The 12,690-nt window shown below is 41.5% G+C and overlaps 1 protein-coding gene across 1 annotated transcript in view; it reads right to left on the bottom strand.

Moving 5' to 3' along the window:
* The window catches only part of phc2b (polyhomeotic homolog 2b), a 61,612-nt gene extending 50,273 nt beyond the window's left edge, over positions 1–11,339 (bottom strand). Inside the window, exon 1 of the mRNA XM_080728534.1 lies at positions 11,203–11,339. The gene's annotated coding sequence lies outside the window, so the exon portion shown is untranslated. The remainder of the gene's footprint in view (positions 1–11,202) is intronic.
* Positions 11,340–12,690: the final 1,351 nt, after the last annotated feature.

Raw genomic sequence — 12,690 nt, 5'->3', positions numbered from 1 at the left:
TAAAACATAACTTGCTAGTGTTAACACGTTGATGAGGAGTGGAACGTTAAATCATCCGTCTTATATACACAGAGTAGGCTGGGGGTCAGTTTGTGCAATTATTTACTATTCATTTTACTATTATATTAACACGTTTCCACATTGGGAGTTAATCTGTTCTAGGGACATGATGATAGAAGCGACACCGTGGCGCAACAGATCATAAATTAGGTTTAAGCATGAAGCAAAATACACGCGCCAACAGTGTCAATTCATTTTAAAATAATATTTCTTTCTTTGACGAGTGACATTTAATCACATGAGCCCTGCAACCCACACAGACTACTGGTCTAACCTCAGCACTCTGAAAACACCATCACTGCATGAGGGGGCATCTGGGAGATGTAGGGCAGGGGTCTTCAACAGGGGGTCTGGGACCCCTAGGGGGTCCGCAGAGTTACTACAGGGGGTCCTCCAAATCTTCCAATCCTTTTACTTAACAACTTGAACCATTGTGTCCATATTCTGAGAACTGTAGCCAAAAATAGCAGATCTACAAGCTCACAGCTATTTTCGGCAAAGAGGTTTGGTGTAGAGGGGGAAAAGAGCAGACTAAGTACAGAGTAAAGGTCAAGTTTATTAGGTAATGACGGCTCAAGTGGTTAAATATCTGAAAACACAAATTGACATGAATCCAAAATACACTGATGATTGTGCGGTCAAACGATGAAACTATATGGAATCTATGAAAAGTTTGTGGGGGTCCCTTCTTCATCTCTCTCTCTCTCTCAACTAAGGGGTCCTTGGCCTGAAAACGTTGAAGACCCCTGGTGTAGGGGAAACCTTCCTGACCACCAGGAAGGCTTGACACCTCTGTGGTGCAGCCCGCTTGGCTGGGTGCTCCAACACACACAAGTGGCCGTCTCCCTGCAGGGAGAAGACTAGGTCGGATAGCATGTTCTCCTGCATGCGCTATGCCCTCCCAGTGAACTCACTGTCAGGTGACACAGAAGCGTCTGGCAACTTAATGTGTATCGGAAGAGTCAAACTGTGCTTGTCTAAACCCTCCCATATGACCAACTGTAGGGGTTAGTAGACGTGATAGGGATAATGACTAAATTGCGAGAACAAGGGAAAAGGGAAAGAAACTACCAGGAAAAAAGATAAGAGCACCATCACTATTAGTATACTACAGTATTCAGACATCTCTCAAAAATAAGTCAGTTTGTTCAGACCAGTATATCCAGTATCCACTCTACAAAGATTCAATTTAAATCAGTAAAAGAAAAGTGGCAGTATAGCCGATTTGTTTAACCATATGAATCCTGTGCTCCCTATGTCATAGCATGCGAACAATCGGTGAATACAGGGCAGGCAAACTTTCAGCACAACTGCAAACTCAATGCAACCATTGTGACTGAGCTTGTACAGTATATCGACGGCTATTTTTGGTGAAGAGATTTGGCGTGGAGGGAAAAGTGGTCAAATACAGGTGTTTAAAAGTGTACCTGAGGACATCAGGACATGCCCCGAGTTGAGGATGGCTGAAGGGTCTAATGACCAAATATGACCAAAGAAGGGCTCGAACACACTGCCAGACCTTTTGAGCCGTTTGGGGCTGTCGCCGACCATTTTTGGCACGCCGACAAAAACGGCGATCTGCCGCAATATCGGGCTTTACTCGCCGAGGTTTTGCTCATTGTGTGTGAAAAGCACTGCGAGAAGATTTGGCCGCGATGATAGTGCTCGGCGATTTCCTCCCGAGCGTTTCTATATCTAGCAAAGGGAATGTTATTGGATTCATCATTTAAAAACACTATTTCCCCTGGGCATGAATGAAGAATGTAACATGTCTCCTTTTTTGTGATCGGCATTGGTATAATGGCACCGCCGGCGATCCAACATCAAAAATCACACCCGTGTGAACGGAGCGGTGGTCGTGGAGGCTGCGCAACAGCAAAACAAATATATATATACCTGTATATATATATAATAAAAAATATAAAAACAATATTAACACACCGGGTGCCCAGAATTTTCGACGTGTTGTGTTTGCTGGTGCCCATGGCAACGCGTCATTTTACCTACCTTCGAAGTACTGGCGAGAAAAGTAATCCGAGTAAATGTAATCCGAGTATGTCCTGTTTATTTCGCGAAAATCTTTTCTTTCAGTCAGGACCGTTTTTTATCAATTCTGAGCCACAGTGTTTGTGTTACGGCAGGTAGAAGAGGCTGCCGTTTTGAAATGAAAGTGATTTAAAAGCTAGATTAGGAGAAAACAGCATTTTTGTGCCGCCGCTAAACAGGAAGTCAACGAGGCAGACAGCAGAGTTTGTTTCATCACCGCGGTAGCCAAGTGCAGTAGCTACAGTACAGTATAGTTTACTGTACAACGCGTCAAACGCGTCGTGGGCACACGTAAACATCAAAGAGATGTGTGTGTGTGTGTGTGTGTGTGTGTGTGTGTGTGTGTGTGCGCGGTGAGAGACGGAAAATCATTATCGCTGATCGCTCTCGTGCACTGTGTACAATTAGAATAAAAACAAATATAATATTGGCTTAACTTGGCTATGTATCGGGGATGCATTCTGGTGAAATATCTGGCAGGCAGTGTGTGATCCCTTGTCAATCTCATAGTGTGAAAACCACAACGATATTATGACAGCCAGTTTCAAGAAAGACACCCGTAGTGTGAAATACTTAAAGCAGGCCACGCAGCCTTGGTTGGAATACGTAACACAGAGATACCCCTGATCACCAGGTCAGATCCGCCTGATAGTTGTAATTGAGACATCTGATTCAGATGGACTTGTTCTTACACAGCTGAGTAGGCCAACTCAAAAGATACCCTGGCCACATTCCAGCTACTTGTACACAGCTTTCTGAACACACGTTGTGTACATTGTGTGCCTGTGTGTGTGAGCGGGTGTGAGCGGGTGTATTCGTGCGACGTGCGTGTGAGCCAGAATTCCAGCACAAGCAGCCACACACTCTGAGCAAATACAAACTGTCACACTAGATGGTCCCCAGCAAACCCTAGGCCTAGTCTTTTCCTGTTGAGGTTCATTTTAGACATTGCCTACATCTGTGGGGGGATCATGCAACCCCTTATCCCTTTGTGTCAGAGTGCCAAAATCCTGACTATCTAAACATCCATGTGACTCTAATAATAGCTACTAAAATAAACCTGCAAAGAAAGCTGGCAGAAAGACCGAGCGAGAGCTTAAAAGAGGGGAGCAGACAGAAAGACAAAAGATTCTTTCTCAGATCTATAAATATCTCCAAAGCCATCAGATTAGCAACTTGCTTCAATCAGGCCCACTCTATCGAGGCCATCAAACGCAGGCTGCTTCACATGCAAGGGGTAGAAAATAAACTAGCATGATGAGCATCAGTGAAGAACACGTGACGTGTGTAGGTGAAAGTGCTTTCTTCGCCTCATCAGAGACACTACATTTATGTCAATGTCAGCTGTGGACCTGCTGCCACCCTGTCTGTCTGACTCGAGGTCATGGCATGAAAAGATCAGCCAGGCCAAGAGATAACAGTGAACAGGTCATTGTTAGAGAATCATTGTGGATACAGTTGATAATCGGCCACAATAAAGTTTCTGTGTTATGAGTTTGTTAGTTTGATTAATACATACACCAATGACCATATACATTAATAATAAACAAGATAAAAACAACATAAAACCCACCATGAGTTTTACTCTTAACACTTTGACCGCCACGGAGGTCATATGACGTCGCGTTTTTACCCCCCCCGCGCTGCCACCGGCGTCATATGACGCCGGAATGTCTTTTTTTTAATTAACACAAGATTAGGAGCATATGTATCACTGACGCTTGGATTCAGCCGTCCTGGGCCCTGGAATGACTAAAATCACCATGGTTACCATTGTGTGGCCAATCAGCTTGTGTTACCTTGTGTTACCATGGTGATTTGGTACATGACCGTCCTCCCCAGGCCTGGGATTGCTGGATGGACGGCATTCACGGAAGGAGCAGCATGTGTTTGGGGGGGGGTTTAGTTTAGTGCTTTACTATACTACTGAGGACTACTTCTACAGCGTTACATGTGATCTGAAAAGTTTTACTGGATCGTCATGGTTCATCGACCAGGCCACCAGGGACCACCGAGCCGCGGCGTCGCAGCGAAAAGAACTGCTATATAAAGTAAGTGGTTGTTGCTAGATTGATTGATTGATACAGTGGTGTATTGCCGTGTTTGGGGGGTCGCGTCGCTCCGAGAGCAAGCATGAGATGAGAGATGATTATGCTCATCTCGGATCACAACAGGTGGTCCGCGCGCGGACCACCGATTGAGCAGGGCGTTTAGCTCAGCGGCGTCAGTTCAGAAAAAGCTAAGTTATGGCAACATGACTGGTGTCTTTCACGCGCGCGAGGCTCGCGTGCAAGACACCAGTCATGTTACCATACCTTGACAACAGGCACGATTACAGTACATTTTATTATATTCCCCCTGTAGCCAAGGTATGGCAGCTGCCATAGCTTGCCATACCCAATTGACGCCTCTTTAGCTTAGCTTGGTGAGAAAGGAGGACAGATGCTCCATTTAGTGCAAAACAAACACATCCCAGCAAAACAACCACTATAAGTCACTCGCAAACGTCGCAGTCTGACCAATCCAGCGAGATGGAGATCGAAAAAGAATCCCAGTGGTAATCCTCATTGTATTTTTATAGTTTTATCGTGTTTTATTCTAAAAGTAACCTGGTGCCAACGTTGTTTGCTAAGCCTGCTCAGATTTCCTCTCTCTCTTCCTCTCTCTCTTCCTCTCTCTCTCTCTCTCTCTCTCTCTCTCTCTCTCTCTGCCATGATACAAGAGAGAAAGTTGGGGAGAGAGAGATTGATTGATTGATTGATTGATTGAAGACTTTATTAGAAGTTTGCATAGGAAAAGGTACAGTTTCATGACGGTACAGTTCACTGGTACAAGGTCTACTAAAAGGAGATCATGAGATCCATGAAAAGACTAGGCTTATTTCCATAGTAAACCATTGCAGTATCTCATATAACATTGAATGACAGACGGATAGAACACAGTACTATGCAGTAGATATAGTCAGGAAAAAAGGGGGAAATAAAAAACAGTATAAAAACATACAGTAGGTAAATACAAAGAAGGGATTGATTGATTGATTGATTGATTGAAGACTTTATTAGAAGTTTGCATAGGAAAAGGTACAGTTTCATGACGGTACAGTTCACTGGTACAAGGTCTACTAAAAGGAGAGCCATGAAAATACTAAGCTCATAGTGCCTTGCTGGGCTATGAGCTTGTAGATCGGCTATTAGGCATCATATGTAAATGGAAGATCTACAAGCTCATAGCGCGGTGCCGGGCTATGAGCTTGTAGATCTGCTATTTTGGAAATATATGTACCTGTGTATATAAAATGTATAGCAAATAATTATATATACCTTATGGTAATTATGTTTTTTTTTTTCATAATTACTCTTACTTGCAGTTGCCTGGTCTGGATTCTAACATGGTGAAGTTTGTCGCAGTTGGCTTGACTTTGTCAATACAAACATTTCCATATGAATGTACATCAATTTTTATTTAATTTTATGTATTATGACTTTGAATTGCTCAGGGTAGTTTGACCGTTTTAGTTTGAAGTGACTAAAATGATGATTGCAATGGAACACATCTACAACTATACTGAAGTGAAACAGCAATGTAAAGTTTTTTTTTAATCTTTATCAGAGTTTTTATCTTTATTTTTGAGATGTCTGATGTCTAACTGAAGGCTTGAATAAAAAATCCCAGGTCAAAACACAGTGGATTCTACTCTGTCTCTCCTTCATCCTGGGAAGATGAAAAAAGAGCCTCTGTCAGTCTCCTGGCTTCTTCCACTTTCCTGCCTTATAACTAGACCACGGTACAACTTTTTTTTAACTTTTTTGTTTACAGCATTATGGCCGGTACCCTGTTCTTCATTTAGAGGTACTGTGTGTTCTTGTACCATTTACCAATTTGTTTCTAGGGCTTCTGAAAGTTTTTTTCCTTTGACCTCAATTATCTCAGAAAGTAAATTTCTGATGCTCCTTTTTCATCTGTACAGCTTTCGCTCTCCCTCAGGTTTCTCCACAGCAGAACACCACAGCAGGACGAAATTTTTATGGTGAAAGCTAAGGTTCCGACTCTATATTCTCTGAAATTTTTGTCAATTTTCGTACATCCTACCATTTTCAATTTATTCCGTCAAAAATGAATGGCCGTCTATGGTGGCAAGGGTTATACCCTTAAAACCCTTAACATTGTGGCAGTCAAAGTGTTAATGCCCAGCAAAGCAATAGAAACAGTTCAATTTATTTCATATTCTCAAATGAGAAGAATAATTAAATCCTTTTGACAACAGACCACCCACATCTTCTGCAAAAGCCCACTTGCCTGTTCGGGCAACCAGAAAACGAACCCCACTTGCCCGACTATTTTTAATTGCCCTGAGCAATAGGGTAACCCTTAGTGTCAACACTTGGCCTGAAGGCAGGGCAAATGCATGCCTGTACTAATTTATTTCCCCTCATCCCTTCTTTGCCTGAAGATATACTGTATATCAGTCTTCATTATACAATACAATTAACTGATAGCACAAACAATACACAAGAGTAATGGAAAGAGAATAACACATTAAAAAAAAATAACAGACTTATGGGTGGCCATTATAGTAGGACTTCCTGTTTTGCATGCAAAATCATTTGTTACTTAGATAAATGTTAGATTTTAAAGATGCGGCGCCATGATCTTTTTCTCCCCTAAAACATGATGATCAGGTATTATGATTATAATGTTTTTTGATTTTTTTTCCAAAAGAATTTAAAAAAAAAGTGTACAGAAAGAGTTAAATAATGTTAAATAATGTTTTTATGTGGCCAAACCCACCAGTTCATTAAGTATGCCTGGTTGTCAGGTGGGTGGTAGTCTCTCGATTACAGAAAGAGCGACCACACTTTTCTTTGACGATGGCTAGCCAGATTGGGTGGGTGGTGACCCAGCTGAGGTTAGCCACATGGTAATGGTAAAAAGGGAGGGGATGAGTATATGATGTCATTAACACATTGACCGCCATTTTAACATACCTCCGTACTCCCACCTGCCATTCGTCTCCATAGACTTCCATGTAATTGGGTGTGCACGGATCATGCACACCCATGCCTAGATAATGCACCACGTGTGTCCACATTGCTCACAGCTTTCAAACAAAAAAATCCGAATGGAAATCCGTTCAGGCATTCATGAGATAACAGCCACTATGTTTAACAAAGATGGCTGCCAAAATGGCTGCCATGCTTGAAAGATGGGGTTGCTATGGGGGTTAAACATGCAATTTCGCGATTGCTATCATGCCTACTCCATTTTTGGCGGTCAAAAAAAAAATTTGAAAATTTTTTTTTTTGATTTTTTTTTTTTTTTTTTTTTTTAATTCTCGGGACTATCGGGCCTGGCGGGGAAAGACATTGGAATAATCTCGGGACTATCGGGCCTGGCAGGGAATGAGTTAAATCTGTGTTTTTTGACTGGGTCTTTTGACTCCGCTGCTTTCAGCTTTCAGGAAGTAAACAAAAATACACAGGGAAGACAATTCTGCACATTATAACCCCACCCGGTGGACTATTAGAGTAATGTTAACTTCATAGACACAAAACAGAAAAAGTACAAATCTATGGCACCACCTCTTTAAAGAAACAAAGGGTTTTGTTACCTCCGCTTTGACCCTTCTGGTGTATTGTCCTCAAAAATAGAGCAGAAAATGACAGGCAAAGGGTCACACTCAGAATGACACGATCAAAGTTTCTTTACTTTTATTTCTCTATATGCCCTAGTTACAAGGCATGTGTCCCCCCCCCCCACACACTGACAAAGGTGGAGAAACTTTTGAGAAACTTTGATCATGTCATTCTGAATGTGACCATTCGCCTGCCATTGTCAGATTTTAAATAAAGTAATAATTGAATACAATATATACAATATATTTTAGAGTAGGACCCATGCACACAGCACATGACAAAAGCACCCAACATTGTGCAATTAGTCCTTTTATTACTTCATAACAATAAATAAGATCTGTAAGATACAGTGGAAAGGTGATTTTCAGTTCATAAAAGTAAACCATGAGCCATGACCTGATCTGAACTCGCCAACTTAGTGAGCAACGCATGCACTATTGCAACATATTCAGCATCAGTGAAGAGAGGTGGTGTTGACAACTCTTTGGACATTTCTATTCATATGACCTTCAATGTTGCTGAAACAAAGTTTCTCTTTTTATGCTCACTCAACACTACAGCTGTGACTGCCCCAAATATTCTTTTTAGCTTCACTCCCACAGTAACACAAGGCAAAACATCCACAAACAGCCAGCGGCAGATCAACATGGGAGCATATTGAAGGATGGATACACTCCTCATCAGCGCTGTGTAATATAAACACATCAGTAACATTACATAGTGACTGGCAATGATGACCATTGTCTGATGGGTATAAATAACAGAACTGTTTTATAACCACAGCTGTTAATTGAAATACCCATTTGCAGTAGGGAAGCTGGTGTGTAGGAGTAGGAGTTATTAAAAGGAGCAGCAGTATGCTACTGTATTGTGTTCGGTTCACCTGAAGACAAGTGCACAATTTCAATCCAATATAAACAAACACGTGTATATGCAATACATAAGCCTACCTAGTCCACCAGGTGCTCAATAGAAAAAGCTTAAGGCATCTCCATACTTCGACCGAAATGTTCGGTTAGTTGTGTTTTCCGACGTGCAAATTTCCGAACTCTCATTCGGTCTAATGCTTTTCAGAAGTCGCGAGTGACGTCATTTTGTAGTCGAACCTTACCTTTTGACCGAAAACGGCGGTTTCGGTCATAGACAGTATGGACAGGCCTTAACACCTTTCATGATTCATATGAACATGGAAACACTTTCACCATGCAATGTATCTCATGGTCATCTTAGGCAATACCAATATAGTATTTACATTATAGGTTCAATGATCATTATTGCCTCATAACATCCTAGTCGAAGCAACCCTGCTTCCTGCTTGAAGTGTATGGACAAGGAGATGATGGGGCCCTGTATGATAAGATTTACTGTAACTAACTAATGTACATGCCCCCCCCCCCCCCAAACACACATCAACCATAGCCCAAAGTACTAATACCCATTGAATAGCAATATATTATCCAAATATCAAAGTATTGTGCTGTATTGCACTGACAAGCTTCAGCTACTGCTATGTGGATGAAAAAGTGGTAAGAATTGCGTTTGGCTGATTCTCCCAGCGCTGTGTGACCTAAGGTCCCCAAGGGAGACACTGTATCCCGTAATAATAGCCTTGCTGTCATATTGAGCGGATAAAACAGTCTCCCCCTACAATTAACCTCAGAAGCCTTGTGGAAATTCTAGGAGCTTCTACGGGGACCATTGAGCCCTTTCATTCTATAAGAAAATGACTGTTCAAACGCACTAACCGTCTCCAGAGTTCAGGCCGACTGGTAGACGATGGCAGGGGGTGTGTGTGTGTAGTGACCTTCATACACAAACACATGCTTGAGTGAACATTCATTCATTCATTACGTCCATTCATGTTGTTTTGGATACATTTGGGTCAGTGAAAAGACATGAGGCACATTGCTCCAAATCTACCATGCCCCCCGGACCCCACCCCCTGCCACTAAGTACATGTACTTAAGTAAAATTTAAACAATACTTTTACTTCCACTCCATTTGAAAATAGCCAATCTGCAAGCTATGCAATGCGTCGCGACACATTGTGAGCTATGAGCTTGTAGATATGCCATTTTCAAAAGATTTTTACACATTTGAAAACTTGGAAATGGGACATTCTACATAATGAGTACTTTTGGTACTTTTAATGTACATTTTGAATTCCGGACTTTTACTTGTAACTGAGTACTTCGACATTTCAGAATTGAAGTACAACATTTGAGTACTTTTTCCACCACTGCTGGCAAATCTAACATGCCCCCCGAGCCCACCCCCTGTCCCCTGCCCACTACAGCGATGAGAGTGCGCACTTGTCAAAATAGCAAGGCCCCCTCCCCCATCTGAAGGGTCGTGACCCAAAGGACAAAGTTGAAGCCTCTCAAAAGGCCACTTCACTCAATTTCCCACCCCACTTCCAAAGTGCAGCAGGGTTCAACCACCAAGTACATCCTCGGAATTATTAACAGTAGACCTACCGTTTATTAGAAAACCCTCCTTACAGCTTAAGCTAAAATTATATTTATTCATCACTTTAACGTCAGCAACTCACTCACCCCCCCCCCCCCACACACACACACACACACACACACCCACCCCTCTCTATGTCTAAGAAAAGGCTTAATTTTACTACTAGTCGTAGTCAGTGGTGGAAATTAACTAAGTACATTTACTCAAGTACAAATTTGAAGTATTTTTTACTTTACTTGAGTATTTCCAAATTTCAGTACTTTTACTCCACTACATCTCAGAAACAAAAATTGTACTTTTAATCACAATTATATGAAACTTTTAGTTACTGCTTTGTGCATAAACTTTTAGTTACTGCTTTGTGTATTTTGATTATTATTACTACAAAACATGCATTACCCACTTCAGCTCTGTATACATTTCGGCCATTTGAAATAGCTGATACTTGTAGTACAGTAAAAAGCTATTTTGAAATAGTATACATTTGAAAACTACTGCATAATGAGTACTTTTACTTTTGGAACTTTAAGTAGGTCTACATGTTGATGCCAATATTTCGTACTTTTACTCAAGTACATTTTGAATTCCAGACTTACTTGTTACAGAGTATCTAATCTTGATATTGCAGCATTGATACTTTTCCTCAAGTGAAAGATTTTAGTACATTTTCCACCACTGCTACTACTAGTGCAAGTTCCGTAGAGCCTCTGTAGACGCTGCAGACTTCAGTTACTAGCGATCTGGCTGGGTAAACGCGTTGACGTTAGCGATCAAGCTAAAAACGTGTTGATGTGTGTCTGTGGAGAGAGAGGGGCGATCGATCAAGATTAGGATCAACTCAACGGCGTTCCGACACATTATGGCATTGGCTAGTAGTACTACGACCACTGATCTTCATGCAAGCCGCCGGGGGAGGGGGGTATCAAGGCCGCTTGACTAGACTAGGGGCACAACAACAACATGCACTTGAAATCAACGTGTTTAAACGCCATACCTTTCGGCGGTAGGCCTTGTGGCTGCTGCTCCTCCCCGGGTGCTCCTGCACTGCTGCTGCACTGCTTCCCTGATATCCTACACCATTTCTGGATGGATCATGTGGGGTTTATTTTATCCGACAGTCATGGAATGAACCCGCTTTACACAGTGGAGTGTGTGTGGAGGAGCAGAGGGGTGAGAGGGAGGGGCGGAGGAACCAGTGACTCACGTGACCGCGCACGTCCAATGGCCGCAGGAATTGCGGTATGTGACCCCGCCCCCATCCCCTGTCAAGGTCCCAGCTAACTGTCATGATCTCCATAGTAACAACAAAGGGGGATTTAACTCTTCTTGTCTGGGTTGTTTGTAGCAATAGCAGTGGTGGGGAAAAGTACGTAAAATGTTTTACTCAAGTAAAAGTATTACTGCAAAGTAGAAATAGGCCTACTCTATTGTAAAAGTCTGGAACATGTACTTGAGTGAAAGTACAAAAGTATTGGTATCATAATAAAGTATCAAAAGTAGAAGTAGCCTATTCATTGAGCAGAATGTCCCATTTCATTATGAAGTTCAAAACATATAACAAATATTTTGAAAATAGCAGATCTACAAGCTCACAATGTGTCGCTATCGGCTATTTTCAAAAGGCCAAAAATGTATAGGGCCTAAGTGGTTAATGTATGTTTTGTAAAAATCAAAAAATATACAACGTAAACTCTAAAGTTTTCAAAGAAATGTAGTGGAGTAAAAATACAACATTTGCCTCTAAGATGTATGTGGAGTAGAAGTAAATGTAATGGAAATTGGATACTCAAGTAAAATACAAATACCTCACTGTTGTACACCACTTGTTTGTAGCAATAGTAGGCCTATATCAGAAAATCAGAGTCAGTTTTCACATTTAAAAACAATATATAGGCCTACATTTAAAAAAAGAAGAGTTAGAGCCATTTAAAACATTAAAAAGTAGAGAGAGAGCAGACAACATTGGTACAAAATAAAGTGCAATATACCCTGCGATTCAAAAATGCAATTCATCTCAATATGTAGCAGTAGCCTATGTATATCTCAAGACAAAATGTAGGCCTATGTGTCTGTCTGTCTGTCTGTCTGACTGTCTGTCTGTTTATACAGCCTTTATACAGCAGCATTATATTTGTTTATTTTAATTTAGTGTGTATGAGAGTGTACACGTGTGTGATAGTTTCTCCGTTTAAGTTGCACTTTCCATAATTTTATCATTGAAAAAAAAAAGTTTTCTCCTGTCCTGACTGTCTCTGTCCGTATAGTAGTAGCCTAGTCACTCCATTCACAAAAAAATAAATCTACTCAGTCCTGTGTGCCATTTACAATGTGTGTCCGTGTAGGCCTATTCACATGGAAATGAAATGATCATTTCAGGGAACCCCTTTGTGTTGTATGCAATATGAGGAGGAAGTGTATTCGTTGGCCTGCAAACACTGAATAATTTATCAGAATATGACTTATTTGGTTGGCCCACGAGTTA

This window comes from Nannobrachium achirus, assembly GCF_963921795.1.
Source record: "Nannobrachium achirus genome assembly, chromosome: 6".
Lineage (NCBI taxonomy): Eukaryota > Metazoa > Chordata > Actinopteri > Myctophiformes > Myctophidae > Nannobrachium > Nannobrachium achirus.
Note: the sequence above shows the minus strand (reverse complement) of the source record. Positions and strands in the feature narration are given on the sequence as shown.